The sequence below is a fragment of the Mytilus edulis genome, chromosome 7, assembly GCF_963676685.1.
Source record: "Mytilus edulis chromosome 7, xbMytEdul2.2, whole genome shotgun sequence".
In the NCBI taxonomy this organism is placed as follows: Eukaryota; Metazoa; Mollusca; class Bivalvia; order Mytilida; family Mytilidae; genus Mytilus; species Mytilus edulis.
The window spans coordinates 44,565,456-44,582,724 of NC_092350.1; positions in this window are offsets into that span (position 1 = coordinate 44,565,456).

Below are 17,269 nucleotides of genomic sequence, written 5' to 3' on the forward strand. Positions count from 1 at the left end.
TTGCAATAAGTACCATGTAAAGTGAAAAGATTGTTATGTCTTTTTCATCGTATGTCGATAATAATTATATATCAGCATACTATCAAATTATATTCAAGTGATGTCTATCTGGTCGTTTGAAAAAGAGGGCCGAAAAATACTAGAGGGACAATTAAATCTATCTGTAGCACCAAACTGAATTGTAAAAATTACCTTGTTGTGAGAGTCAATCTCGATGAACGTCTTTGCTCTTATTTGTTTTTGTTTTTGTTTAATATATGAGAAGACAAATATTTATCATGCGGACCTAATGTCTGGAATTCTTACTGATGCATGACAATACAATGTTTTGTTAGATTCAAGACGAACCAATAATTTTATCATGTCTTCATAAACAATGTTTATATAATTGAGTGTTGCAATGCCACTAATTCTGTCACTAAGAATGCATCATAATGAGTAGAGATAATTTATAGACACAGATAGTTATGAAAATATTTTATTACAGATATCTGAACCATTCTGTTCATGTAGAAGATTCCATATTGTAAATACAGGACATCTGTACCTCATAAATGGTATGTTTTGTATTCTGTTTATATGTGTGTTTTGTTGCTTAACATTTGTCTTGAGCATGGCTATAATATTTGTTTCAATAAGTTTATTGTGTTATGTTTGTGTACGCTTTAAATTATGTGTACTTATTCAATGTTGTTTTTTTTTTATTTGAATAGAATAGACTGTAAATAATTATCAGAAGAATATTTGGTAGAATACAATATGTTAAATGTTAAGATGTGTAATTTATGATGAGAATCATAATTCTCATAGATAACATTCTCTGTAAATAAATTTGTAAGTCAATAACCATAGTTGCCAGTAGGAAATATTTAAGTATTGTAATTTGTGTATTTTCATCTAGAATGAATAGAGTTATCTTTCTTTGCATTGAGTATATGTTTTTGTATCGCAGGGTCATTTGTTATATTACACAATTAAACTAATTCATTGATCCTGATTTAATACATGAACAACCAAACTGGTTACAGATAGCATAAGACTTTTGTATACTAGAAATAGATCAAAAATTAAAATAATAGTTATCAAAATATATATTTTAAATCAGAGTTTAGTAAAGGTCATTCAACCATTTCACAATACCTCGAAAATATTTTACTTAGTTATACGTAACGGTTAATAAAATGTTTGATGACGTCTATAGCGATGGATATGACAGCTGCTGATACACCTCCTACAGGACCAAATATGTATGGTATACAATACAAAATAACAGGACCAACTGTTTTCTTGATTAACCGTTTTCCTAGTTGCCATTTTGTTAAACGACATTCATGCAAATCTTTAATCTCCGAAACTATTTCCCTGATGACGAACATATTCTTCAATGGTCCCTCAACACATTTCAACTGTGGTATTGCCATTGGTAACCATTCTAAAAACAAGTTCCTTATTTCTATTAAACATTCATCTTTTAACGTATGCATTGAGCTACATAATGCATTTTTTAGGATTCTCGAAAAATCTGTTTCCTGAAAACCCTTTTCTCTGCTTGAATCAATTAAAGAGCGAAGACATTCGAATAAAAATTTCGAGATAGCCGTTATAGTTAAAGCTTTAGCTGCACTTTCAGCTTTTTTTTTCATGTCAATCTGTTCACCAGAATTTCCATCTGACTTATCTTTATCATCATTGTAATTTTCTTTGCCTGTTTTGCCTCCTCCAAAGGTTAAATCATCTTGATTTTCCCCAGTCACTGAAAACAGTTCATCTTCTCCATTTTGCATATCACTAGTTTTTGTCATATCTCATAGCTCTCCATATCTTGATGCTAAAAAGATGAAATTCAAAGAAAAAATTGAAGTCGAAAATATTGAAAATGATACTGTTGCTGATAATTTAAAATTGTGTATGCACAAATGATATTGGGATTTAAGAAGAGTTTTGTATCAAATATACCTGTGATGTTAAAAGTGGCGAATTTAGTTTTTAAGCAGTACCACTGTCAAGAAAGAATTATAAACAAAGGTTTTGGTCTTTGTGCAAATCTACTTTGTGCAAGGGGGCATAATCCCTGTTTATAACTTTGTACAATTTATGAATGTCATGACACTTTTTCGAAATTACTTGATCTGATTAAAAACAAGTATGTTATAAGCATACCTATTTGACCAGTGTTTGCGAAATCAGTATACGAATGTAGACTGCCTACTTGACTTCGAAGATCGATACTTTCACACAGATTGGTTAGTTTTGTTCTGTAGTCATTGGTTCTAAAGTACTGTTTTCTCCAGTTTGGGAAAGTCTCGTATGGAAACCGTTCACCAATCCTACCTAAAAGTAAATGAATTAGTTAATTTGACGTGTATTTATGTTTTATTTTAATGGTCGTAAGAATGTGGTGTTCAAACGGCATCAAATGTAGAAAAAACTAGTTTTGAAACTTGGTAACACATTGTTCAGGTTTTTATGGTGCAGTATTTTTCCTCACACTGAAGATTGTTTTCATGCCTTGTTCAAAACAGAAGTTTTAGTTGCAGAACATTTACAATTAAATAAAGGCAACAGTAGTATACCGCTGTTCAAAACTCATAAATTCGTGGACAAAAAACAAAATCGGGATTACAAACTAAAACTGTGGGAAACGCATTAAATATAAGAAAACAACGACACAACATTAAAATGTAACACACATACAAACACACACACACAGAGAAACGGACTAAGCATTAGACAAAATCCTATGAGAATAACAAATATAACATCAAAACCAAATACATGAATTTGGGATAGATAAGTACCGTGACACGTCTTATTGTAATGTGAATTTAAACTCAAAAATAAGAGAAAACAAACGACACAACGGAAACACGACGTTAAAATGTAACACACACAGAAACGAACTGTAATATAACAATGGCCATATTCCTGAATTGGTAAATAAAAATGGAAAAAAATGGTGAGTTGAACCTGGTTTTGTGGCATGCCAAACCTCCCTCTTTTATGGCCATGTGGAATATAACATTTAATGACAACACAACATTACAGGACTACAATATAAATAAATATGAGAACACAATTGACAAAGAAACACACGAATAATAGCTAACAAAAGGCAACAAGTTTAAAATTGTTAATACGCCAGAAGTGCATTTTGTCCACACAAGACTCACCAGTGACACCCAGATACAAAAGTTTGAAAGCCGAAACAAGTACAAAGCCGAATAGCATCGAGGACCAAAAGTTTAAAAAAAAACGTGCCAAAAACGGTCAGGGTTTTCTGTTAGGTACCAGAACATCCCTATTATTTAGAATAATTTATACTTTTGCAAACAGTAATTTTTTTCAAAATGCCTATACAGAAATGTACATGATAAAACTGAAGTATTAGCTAATTACAGGAAACAACCGAAATACATTACATAACCTGACAAAATGCAACACATCCGAATAAGGTTAAACCTCAACGCCAAGTGACGTCATATTAGAAATTGTAAAAAATGACAAAACAATGACGTCACATTTGAATTTGTAAAACAGATCATCAAAAAATGAAAAATGACGTCAAATTTGAATGAATAAGATAGAATTAGGATTGATTTAAGATTATATTTGAACTAAATACTGATATTACATTTAGTAACAATGCACATTACAATACTTATTAATAGCAAACTAAGGTAGCAATTACCTGTATTATATAGCAATGTCCGGTTTGTTTTGAATCTTAACTTCAAACGTAAAACATTGTACAGATTACGTTGAACAAAATCAAATCTAATAAATGAAGGCGGTGATTAATTTTCTTTACCATAACACATGAATATAATAGAAACGATGTCAACACATTTGACAAAATCCTTTGAGAATTACAAATATAACATTAAACATGGTGATACATCTTTCTTTTATGATTATCCGATCCTTGCTATTATTGTTACAAGTCTAACCTTTTTTGCTCTGGTCGTAAATTGGCACTTCCTCATTGTTGTCTGTTCCTAAACATGTTTGTGTTATGTCTTTGTAATATGATTCTTTTGTGTGTGTTAATTTCGATTTCTCATATTTAGTCTTTCGTTCTTCTTCATTACCAAAGGTCCATCCACTTTCATCTGTGGTAGGTTCCATCCATCCACATTTATCGCCGTTCTCTTGTTGTGATTGACTCATTCGAATATCATTGGAATGATTCATAACAATGTTTCTCTCATACATTCTGTTATGTGTATCCGAATTTGGCTTCTGAAAACGAAATCATGTTAAAATAATATCAAACCATATCAAAGATTAAACCAGAACTGGAATACTGGTTTTCAAGATTCTCTGTATAGCATACATATTTTTGAAAGTAACATGGAAGACTGGTTTGCTCTAAACTGGTAACTTTTTGACTAGCACGTGAAGGCCTTGATTCAACGCGTCTGTCTAAATTAAAACTGGATGTATATTTATATTAGACACATTATCAGTGTCTCATAATGATTTGCATGTAATATTTGCCAACAACCCAGTTTTTTTGTGTAAAAAGCTACATATATAATAATAATAGTAAGTAAGTTCATAGTACATCAGTAAAATCGAGATAAGTACATAAAGTTGATATTTTGAATCCTTCTTTAAACGTATAATATTAATAATAATATAATGTTTAAAAAGAACAGAAAATTTTAATCTGAGGTAGCATGGATTGGTTAGATATTTTTATTACGTGAAAGTTTACTTATAAAATCATTCTACAGGGGCGGATCCATGATTTTGGAAAGGGGGGGAGTAACTAAAACAAAATTTAGGAACCTTTTTCAGACTAAAAACATAAAATGAGTGTAAAATCCACTTTTTAAACGGTTCTTGACTTCGGGCATGTATATCTTATAGTTGCTGAAAAGTGTACGGGTTGGACATTTCTTATGCCGTATTCTCCACATCAATTGTCTATTACACAATATGGTGATGATCCATAGCTATGTACTAATATATTTGATGTGGGACTTGCCAGTTAAAAATTAACATGGAAAATTCTCGTTTGTTGTATGTTTAGTTAGTATCAAGATATACGCCGGGCTATTCCGGATGAAATTTACAATACGACCGACACGAGTTAAGAAACAAACAGACAATTTTTATCCAAATGTTTGGTAGAAATGTTTCCGCCACCAAGGGAAGTGAGGGGTTTCCAAATCAACCAAAGGCTACGAATGAGTCTGAAATTACAACGAATTTATGAATGACGGTCGAAAAATGGAGACATTAAGGCAACATCCATCAGACAGGTTGCAGTTGGGCCTTGAACAAAGTATTCATTAAATCAGTTCGGCGAAACAGACATTCCGGTCAGATATGCAAAACTCCGGCCACCAAAAATTTCGCCCGTTTATTAATTATCATGTTCATTTAATTCTTAAAAAAATCTGTTGGAAATTTTGGTTTCAAATGGCAAAAAAGTAGACAAGATTATTGTTTTCAATCCTAATACGACAAGATTTTTTGTTTAAGGCAAAAAGAGTGTCAGAACTTTTCCTCTCATACATCTCAGACTGCCCCCTCAAATCAAATGATCCGTACCTTAGATCTTAAGCTTACTGACAGAGGATCATTATTCAGCTATGTTATTAATAGGCTTGGCCGTGTAAATAATATTGCTGTGGAACTTTTTTGTTCCTGATATTATAATAGAGTATTACTTTCTTTTTGGTGGAATTGTGAAATAGAAGTCAGTACGTTCTTGCTCAATCTTTTCTCTTTGAAGGTGTCATTCTTGTCACCCTCAGCATAAGCAATTTGATACTGTAACTTGATTTTCAAATTGACATAGTGACGTTTTTTCGACGCACTGGTTTACTCCACCGTAGCGAATCACAGGACTTTGACATAACCAATAATATATTACAGTAAATACGAGCGAATAATATCTTTATAATTAAAGAATTGCCACATAAAAACTAAATACACGGGAAATATCAAAGTTCACGAAGTCTTGTCTGATTAATCTTTTACAAAAAAAACAAAAACAAAGTCCAAGCAAAGGGGGCGTACGCCCTCTACGCCCCCCTCTTGATCGGTCACTGAAGAATTAATTGGAGCCAGGGTTCAATCAGGCGTACGCTCTTTGCAATGGTTTATTTTTATAAAATATCATTTTTTCAATAAACAAATTTTCTTTAAAATAGTGTTTTAAGGCTACAATATTTATTTGTCCACATTGCATTTTTGTTGTGTTTATATAATATTTAGTTAATAGTATTATGAGATTTCTGACGTAGTTTTTTTTCTGTTTTTTTTTTTCTAATATCACAAATAAGATAATATCTAAATTAAGTGGTAGTTCCATTTGGACTTTTGAATATATCCATTTATTAAGTTCTTCCCAAACATCAAAACTTTTGAACATGTCCAGAATATGTGTTCTATAGTTTCTATTGAGTCCGTACAGAAAGTGCATTTATTGTTTTGTGAGACTTTAATTTTGTAGAGTAATTTATTAGTATCAAAATTCTGTGATTAATCCTGTATTGTAGCCACTGTAATTTTGATTTTTTAGTAATGTAAAATTGCAGTCTGTATATTTTATTCCAAATAATATTATGTCTATTTAGGATTAAGGACAACTTTTCCTGTAATGTGATATTTGTTATTTTTTCATTTAAAACATTGTACATGTCTTTTGATCCTTATGTAGATTTCATAAATATAAAATTAGTAGTTGGTATAATTACCATAAGGCTTTATAAGCTGATTACATTTAATATTAAGACTTTCATATAGGAATACACAGCTGACATTACTCCTTGAAATATAGGAAAGTTGGTATCAATATTATATGATTTTTTTAAATTCCTGCCAATTCATTAAATGTCCATCCTTATCAATTAAATTATTTATTAGCCAGACTCCCTTTTCAGTCCATTTTTATACAGAGGGATTTTATTACCAATTATTTTTTTTTATTATTATTATTCCAAAGATTAATTGTGATAAATCATATTCACTCTTAATAGCTACTTTGGTTTGGAGTTCAGTCCAAGCATTTAAAACCTCATGCCAAAAAGGATTTCTATCTTGTGTTCTTGTACCTACCAAGAATAATTCATTTAATTTATTTTTTTCAGTACAAGTTAGTAACTTACAATAGTTATTAGTTTGTTTAATTATTCTTCTTATCCAAGTTAGTTTTAATCCTTTGATGTATTGTTTTAGATTTAACATGTTAAGTCCACCCAGTTCATATATTGTCCATTTCTTGTGAGTCTACTGAATATTCAATACCCAAGAGCGTCAATCTGTTGGAACCCCACTCCAATCCCCACTTTACACACATTGTATCTTGGCTATATTTCTTTTTCCCAATCCAAACTACCTTTGTTTTCTCTAAATTCATCTTGAGACCAGACCATTCAGGATATAGTTCTAAAACACAAAGAGATGCATCTAAGGATTCTGGTGAACCATGTAAAATAAGTGTGGGGTGATCAGCATATTGTGATATCAAAAATTCTGAGTCTTGAATAGTAATACCTTTTATATTTTCTTTTTTTTTCTAAGTAATATTCCTAAAATTTCTGCTCATAACAAGAAAATGTATGGGGATAAATTATCCCCTTGTCCGCAACCTCTTTCAATTGTTAAAAAAATCTGATAGAAAATTATTCTGTGTTATTGCTGATTTGTTATTTGTAAAAAAAAAAGTTTTAACCCAGTGTTTTATGGAATTTCCAAAGTTGAAAAAATCAGTACTTGTTCTAAGAAAATCCAGGATATTGTATCAAAAGCTTTTTCAAAGTCAATGAGGAGGAGAATGCCTGGGATATCATTTTCTTCAGTGTAGTGTAGTAAATCGTATATTTATCTTGTGTTTTCACCAATAAATCTACCAGGTATAAATCTTGTCTGGTCATTATTAATTAAGAGTGTTAAAACCGACTTTATTCTTTCTGCAATGCAACTTGATGCTAATTTATAAATATTATTTAAAAGATTGATTGGCCGCCGATTCCTCATGTATTGTTTTGGTTTATCACCTTTTGGTATGCAAGTTATAATACCTTGTTTTGGGGTAATAGACATTTCCCCTTGAGTATAACCATATTTAATTGATCTATGTATGAATTTACCTATATCAATCCAAATAATTATTTTAGGAATTCATTTGTATATCCATCCGATCCAGGGCTTTTCTCATTTTTAATTCTTTTAATTGCATCAGTCAATTCTAAAAATGATATTTCCTCTTCTAAGGACTCTTTCATAGTTTCAGATAATTTTGGTATATCTTTATGGGGTAAAGCACTGTTCAAATTAATAGATTTTATTGTCTCATTTTTGGAATATATATTTTTGTAATAATTTATGGCTTCGTTTAGAATTCGTTTTTGGTTTTCAATTATATTTCCTGATTTATCAATTAATTTAGGAATTGTTTTATTTACATAATTTTTTGTCTCTAAATGTATGAAATATTTTGATGGTTTCTCTCCTTCTTCTACCCATTGTGTTTTTGACCTTATATATTGACCCCTCATTTTATTTTGTCTGAGAATTTTAAGATCTGTTTTCTTTTTTTCTATCTGTTCCAAAATTTCATCTGTTTATGTTAGTTCTTCCAACTTGTTTTTATCTTCAGCTAGCAAATTTTCTAATTTATTTGTTTCTTTCTTTTTAAATGAAGCATATGATATTGTTTTTCCCCTCATTTCAGTGAATAATGTTTCTAAAAATAATTGATCACTAATTGTGAACTCACTAGAGTCTACTAAGTTTAGGTTTTCTCGATTATATACAAGAGAATCATATTGCTCTTTAGTTTTATTTATTACCTCTTTAACAATATGAACATAATCTGGATCATATAGAAGAGAGTTGTTAATTTCCATAAACCCCACCCAATTCTGAAGTTATTAAGTTTTATTTGTAAAATAATAGGACAGTGATCTGATCTATAACTATTGTGTATCTTTAAGTCATGTACATTTGGATTAAATGTCTGTGAAACTAAAACAAATCTAGTCTGGCCTGCTTTATAGGGTTTGGTTTCCTCCAAGTATACCTTTTACTTTCTGGATATAGTTCTCTAAAGGGATCAGTTAAGTTATAAATTTCCTTTATATCTGAAACTTTTTCCTTGGCTTTTGGATTATTTATATTTTTTGAAAAGTAATTAAAAGTAATATGAGGCAGGCATAATCTGTGAATGGGGACGAAGTCTGTATGTATTATTTTTTTAATTCAATCACGTTGATAAAAGAAACCGAAATACCGTACGTAACGTTCCCGATTTTGATTCTGTTGTTAGGGAATTAGCTGTGACGTTCTTTAAGTTATGACGTCATATTCGATGTAAACAAAAGAAACGCTTTCATCAGGTAACGTTTTATATATCAAACAATTATTAAAATTGAATTTGTATTGAGATCCAATCTTATATTTTACTAGACTGATAAATATAAATTTTTTCAAAGTCTCATGCAAACAAGACAGATCTCTAAGCAAAAGCGGAGAAAACCGGAACAGGAAGTAGATCTGAAAAAAAAGTTAACGATTTTGAGTTCATTAGTAGAATGAAAAATTCGGGAAATTTTCCCGATTTTTTTTTTTTTTTTTTTTTTATTGATTTTTCTACCGTAATTGGGGACTTCGTCCCCATATCAAGGTCTTGATTTTTCACTAAGTTATAATCTCCTGTCACAATGACGGTATGATCATCAAATTCTTCAATTATTTCACGAACTTTATCATAGAAATCAGGGCTGTCATTATTTGGGCCATAAAATGTAATTAAAGTAATATTGATATCTTCAATTTTAATATTCAATTCTAATAGATTACCATTTTGATCTTTTTTTACTTTTCAAATCTTATATTCAAAATTATTATTGAATAAAATGGCTACTCCTCTTTGATTTGAAGAAAAGGAACTAAAAACACATTCTCCAACCCATTGATACTTAACATATTGTTTATTTATTTTCTTCAGAAAAGTGTGTAACTTGAAGACAGTACATGCTACAATCTTTTGCTCTTAAATAGTCTTAAACATCTCTTCGCTTTTCATCTGGTTTAAGTCCTTGGCAGTTGTATGAGTTAATGAGTTTTCATTTAGAGTATAAATGACACAATTAGTTTGAAACATATTTTATATAAAATGACTAAAATAAGTCCGACACAACTGGCAATAAGTAAAGAAAAGTTAATACAATGTATGTTATGTAGTAACGGTCTGGTATCTGATTCAAACATGACGTTATTAGTAATCCTGCTGCTATAAGTTTCTATAACATACATGCATATTTGCCAATAAAATAATAAAAAAATAATAAAACATTGTAAAGAAAAGAAATGAAAAAAATGAGTAAAAAATAAATGAAATAATACATAAGAGTAAGTTAAGTAAAAAAGAAATACAAGATATATACCTGCAAATGGTATAGTCACCCAGTTTACTGAAATACAATTTATAGTCGGCTGTGGGGGTATTTGTTATACTTTGATCAAAGGTTAACATTATGAAATGATCATTCATTGAGTTGAAAATATAACTAGATTTATGAGTACATCAGCTGTACTCATCACATCATTCTTTTGTAGTATTAATTTGTTAATATTTTTTTAAATATACAGAGTACAGCTCTTGTTTCAAAATTAAAAAAATCCAAATGCAATTAATATCGTTTGAGTTATTTCCCTTTGATTGTAAAAAGTAGATTTGTGTTTTAAATCCAAAAATCCCCTCTCAATAATATCTCATGCACAAACTTTATGAATTAAATCACCTTCTGGACATTACGTGTGCATTAACGGTACAAAGTTTTGTTGTAATTTACAGGTTTACTGGGTGAAACTATACTTTTTTCTACTCGTCAATTTTTTCCATGGGCAGCGCCATTACAACCCAGTTGTAATGTTACAATCCCTCTGACTATAGACAAAACAGAACCATTTCCTTTTATGTAAAATTGAGAAAGGAAATGGGGAATGTGTCAAAGCGACAACAACCCGACCATAGAGCAGAAAACAGCCGAAGGCCCCCAATGGGTCTTCAATGTAGCAAGAAACTCCCGCACCCGGAGGCGTCCTTCAGCTGGCCCCTTAAAAAATTGTATACTAGTATAGTGATCATGGACGTCATACTAAACTCCGAATTATACACAAGAAACTAAAATTAAAAATCATACAACACTAACAAAGGCCAGAGGCTCCTGGTTGGGGAGAGGCGCAACATTGCGGCGGGGTTCAACATGTTTATGAGATCTCAATCATCCCCTATACCTCTTGCCAATGTTGAAAAGTTAACGCATAGCAATACGCACATTAAAATTCAGTTCAAGAGAAGTCCGAGTCCGATGTCAGAAGATGTAACAAAAGAAAATAAATAAAATGACAATAATACATAAATAACAACAGACTACTAGCAGTTAACTGACATGCCAGCTCCAGATCTCAATTAAACTTATTGAAAGATACCGGCAATATTTACAAAATCAAAACCTTTATTGACATACTTCATTTTAATAAAATGTGTTGTGATCTTCAGGGCGATCAATTTTGGGAAACAGTTTAGAATAACAATATGCCATTATAATTTGGACGAATTCATACTTAGGACTGCAATATGAAACAGTTTTGCAATCCTCTAAAATTTTATTTAATTTATTTATAGGTAAAGAGCAGAGCTTGGTAAACAGATAATGTCTGCCGTTGTTTTTTGAAATAGAAATTAAGTCCAAAAAATTTGTATTGTTGGTCCGAAATTCTTTTTGATTGCGATTTTTTCTATGTCCATGAGAACGATTTTTACGAAGTTTTAGAAACTATATCCAAAATGGTAAAAGAATCGGTTCTTGATATATTACCAATTCCCATGATATTATCATTTAGAGCAAGAGGGTAGACTGTCTGTAATTTTTTAATCCAATTTAATTCAATTATTTTCCGTGATCGTACAAATTTTGAATGAGATACACCAGGCTGCTTATTTACGACTTCTAAAGGTGAACTGTTAAATATTTGATAGGGTGATTGTGCTTCTTAAGATGTTGATAAATGATACTTTTGAATTTATTGGATCTTTTAAAACGATACAGGTGTTCTTGTGTGCGTTTAGATAAATATAGTCCAGTTTCACCTACGTACTGAATACCGCATCCCGGTTCGTTTATTTAAGTAAATAAATAATACTGTTTGTTTTTTAAGTAATATTAAGTTCAATATTCAAAACAAATAGGCGACCATTAAACGTGGACATTACCGTATTGTTGGTGAAAACGGGGACATGTAAGTAATTTTTTGGCATGACACTTATCGATTTACCACGATTTTTATTGTTAAAAATGTTATCGATGGTAGTATTTTTAGATAAGCGATTTTGAAGATTGAGACGTGTAGATACCCTTTGAACGAGTTTAGTTTTTAAATATTTTTCCATTTCTAAGCTTCATATTTGTTTTTTGGTATGTGGATTTTATAAGAAAGGAGCAAAGACTGGCGTCCAGAATATGAACCAGCACACAGTAAATTGAATAATGTGAAAATGAGAAAACTGTTCGGCTGAAGACGTGAAATACTGACTCTTATATAATAGACGTTTTTTTATTTAAATCAATCATTTGACCTCAGTCAATATTAATAGCCTCGGAGGGTATTGTTGTTCCTCTGTGTTACATCATGTCATTAAAGGCTTCCCTGACAACTGTAACAGACATTGGACATATGACAGAGCCATTATGAAAACACCTATGCAATAATACTATAATACAGAGTTGTTTTCAGCCATCTGACAATAGTCCTTACAGATCCAAGGTTATAAGTTGCATCTGAACATTTTTTTTAAATTTTTGCATGTTTTCTAGAGATCAGTAAATAGCAATGTATAACGAACAAAATTGTAGAATCAAATGTAATAATTCATAGAAGGACATAAGAGCAATACAATATGTTCCTTGGTAGGCCTTGATTTACGAATTTGACTAGGTCTTTCTCAAACCATACGTTTGATGCACTTTGGTTATCATTGCTTCAAGTTTAAATGCAAGAAAAGGTCACTATTTTAAAACCTCAAAAATATAACTATATATCATAGCGATGATTTTTTAATATCAAAAATTTATGAATGCGATACTTTTCTAATATAACTGCTATAGTTTTCTAATATAAAATGAATACGATGACACGTCACAATGCATGTCAAGAAGACTGCAAACATAATTCACAAACATAGATCATGACTTGTTTAATGTTTTAGGATCAATATCACTAAAATTTCGTAGCTGTAGCAAAATTAACGCTTACATAAACTTATCATTTCGAAAAAGTTGCTTGACCCTATTGATAGTTGAAAGTGTTAACAACCTGTTCAGTCTATTGTTTTCAATCACATGGTTTAACCGACTAATTCTATTTGAAGTGATGATGCAATGGCGGAATTTAAATGTGGTTGCAAATAGTCTACCGACCTATTAGATTCTAATATACTGGTCACACTGCTATAGCCTATCCACCTTGATAATATCGAAATAGACAAAAAATATCATTACTTAAAAGAAAAATTCATTCAAACAATCCAATCCGATACAGCTCCAAATTACAATGAATTTTCAAATGGTAAAATAAATAATTAAAACAAATTAAAATGCACAAATGTTGATGTCCCGATTTTTGAAGATACCAACTGCCTCAGACTATAAATTGGACAACTTCAGATACAATGAAAATAAAAAATCTTGTCAAACAGAAAATGTATTTATTATTAACATAGACAAAATATATTGAGAAGGAAAACAGTTCTTTTTTTTTTTAATCAAAGACTTTCCCAGTTGGTAAAAAGAAATCTCTATGAACATAATCACCTCACCGCGTGGACGCTATTTTACATCGCGATGACCGTTAGGGCATTCCGATATATTGTTGCCACAGAGATTTGACTTTCGTTTTTGACTAGTAACCGATCGTATAAATATGCGAACATTTCTTAGTGCAAAATAACAATCCGTATCGCTTGTTATAAATTCATTTCTTCCATGAGTACTAAAACAAAATGTTAAGAACACAAATAAATAAGATGTAAATGTCTTTTGATGTGGAAATGTGTATATATCTTTTCTATATTTATAAATTGAGATCGTTCAGTTTGAGGACTGGAAAGTAGTTATTTATAAGGGGAAATTTTTAAAGATTTATAGATAAAAGAAGATGGTGCATGAGTTCGAATGAGACAACTTTCCATCAAAGTAATAATTTGTTTAAAGTAAACCATTATAGATCGAAGTAGGGCCTTACACACGGAGCCTTGGTTCACAGCGAACACCACGTTATATAGGAACAAAAACATTACTAGTGTTAAACCATTCAAACAGGAAAACCAACGGTCTAATTTGTATAAAAAAGGAGATTCAAAAGTACAGGTCAGATTTTGTCGAATCAATCTGAACGAGATCAGTATGATTCATCTTTGTCACAAGTTAGTTTCATTGTTATCAATCAAGAGAGTCTTCCATGCGTGCGTTGCAAGAATTTCGGATAATAGTTCTATATTATTTCGGTGCGTTCATTAAAAAAAATGCTAAATGTTATATATGTGAACAATCAATTTGATACTTATGTATTTGATTAGGACATTGTCTATTAAACCTTGATTAGTTTTGCTTCCAAAATCAATTGAGAAATTTGTAAGATGTTATCAAAAACAATTTGAATTTAAGCAATGGTCTTAAAACTGCTCATTTACATACAATATTACTAAGAAGTAAAATCATAAAAATACTGAACTCCGAGGAAAATTCTAAACAAAAATTCCTTTATCAAATGGTAAAATCAAATGATAAAAACACACCAAACGATTGGATAACAACTGTCATATTTCTGACTCGGTACTGGCATTTTCAAATTTTGAAAATGGTGGATTGATACTGGTTTTATAGCGCTTAACCTCTCACGTGTATGACATTCTCATCAAATTCTGTCATATTTACAACGATGCGTGAACAAAACAGACATAATAGGTAACACTGTCAAAATAGGGGTACAGCAGTATAATATTAATACTAATAAATACTAATATTGATATAACAAAAACACCGTTATGCTATTTTAAAAGTATCGCATTGATATAAGAACTAATAGCATTTGTTTATTTATATATATAAGAAAAACACAGCACTTCAAATTTTACACGGACATAAACTTGAGCTTCTTACTAACTTCTGAATGTATATTTAAACTCAATTGTTGTTTATATTTGAACAATAAGTTTAAAAGTTAGTATTTTCTTAATTTTTCGTTGCCGAAAACAACATTTTCCGCATAGAATGTCTGCATATTTACAATTGATATTGGACAATATCGCTATGTGATATAAGAAAAGTTTTTATCGATACGCTTCTTCCATAGACTGATATTCAGGTTTTTGCTAAACCAGTCAAGCAGATTACAGGGACTGATAGTACTGTATTTTTCTGGAGGATAAACTTTTAAATAATGGTGAAATGCTGCTGTAGTTAAAGTCCTTCGGTAAGTAAGTAAGAGAATTTCTTAATTTTGTTTTGTATCTCAGAAAAATCCAAATAGTTTAATTTAACAACTAATCAACAAGTACCGTTCTCAGTCGTATTTTGGAAGTTCGTGTTGGATGTGTTGTATCTTGAATGCTGCTTCCCCGCCATGGAACTTAACGGTTCTAACTATGCTTCTATATATTTCAATATAATAATTGGTTTTCCACATTAGCACGCACGTGTAAATTTGAAAGAAAAGCTGATTTGTGCTTTTGGTTTTTCGATACTTTTCTTATTATACACATTTGATTAAAATATTTATGCGATAATTAAGCCTCGATAAATGTTAATCAATATTCTTAATGTACAGATATAATATTAAAATTGTTACTTACTTCGCGAGCCGTGATATGTCTACATGCATGCAATATAACACACGTATTCGATCGTGATGACCCAACTAAAACTTTTTGTTTAGCGTTTTTCAACGATTATTTCGAACTTTTAAATTATTCAAACATGTTTATTTACATTATAGTACCTTTTTTTAAGTAAAGTCAACATTATTGAATATGCACATAGAATCAGGTGAGACAAACAAGCTCTTTAGATCCTTTATTTCAAGGTTTGATAAACGGCTGGGAAATTTTCATAATCAATATCTTATAACTAAACAAACACATAACATACCGCAAACTATTGATAATATCTTAGCAACTCTGCAATGCACAACATCCTCTTCTACACGTTATAGAAATCCATTTCTGTTTACAATTAGCAAACTATCCGCAAAAAAGGTATTTCAATTAAAAAATGTTTAATCATGAATTGAAATAATTTTTAAACAACAAAATGTTATATATGATTTTAAATGTTCTTATAATATATATGTTGTTTTTGTAGTTATAACAACGTAAAATTGTGTCGCAGCTTACAGACTTAATTATTTCTCAGAATAAATCCAAGACAACATGTATGAAATCTTAAATGATCGCCCTGTCTGAGTTTAGAAAATCGTTTCAAATGAGTAATCAGGTATATTATTCTTTTCTTTTATTACTTTATTTGAATATATAACTCATTTAATTCCCTAATGTTGTTGTTTTTGTGGTACATGGGATAAGAACAGAAAAATGAGATGAGCTAAATAATTATTATGGTGAGGTGTTGATATGAAAAACGGGGTTCTATAATCATTTCCGTCGTGATTTAAACTTCGGAAGATTTACGACCAATTTTGTCTTAGTTTTTAAGTAAAACGCACGTCAGTTCTGAGCATACTGTTTAATGTTGTCATTTTAATGTTAAAACACTGTCATTAAAACGGGAGGTTTGGCATGCCACAAAACCAGGTTTAACCCACCATTGTTTTCATAAAATGCTATGTACCAAGTCAGGAAAATGGCCATTGTTACATTATAGTTCGTTTCTGTGTGTGTTACATTTCGGTGTTGTGTCTCTGTTGTGTCGTAGTTCTCTTATATTTGATACGTTTCCCTCAATTTAAGTTTGTAACCCGGATTTGTTTTTTCTCTGTCGATTTATGAATTTTGAACATCGGTATACTACTGTTGCCTATATCTATTACCTGATTGACAATTTTAAATTTGTTTTTGTTTTTATTTTACTTTTCTCCATGATGCTCAAAATAGAATTACCTATCCTTAAATGTTCGTGTTCATCTGTTGACGTAAATCCGTACTTCACACTGACACTGAACTCATTCTAGATAATCTCGACGGGAATCACCTGAAAACAAAAGTAAAAAGAAATACGATTTACTTAAAAAGACA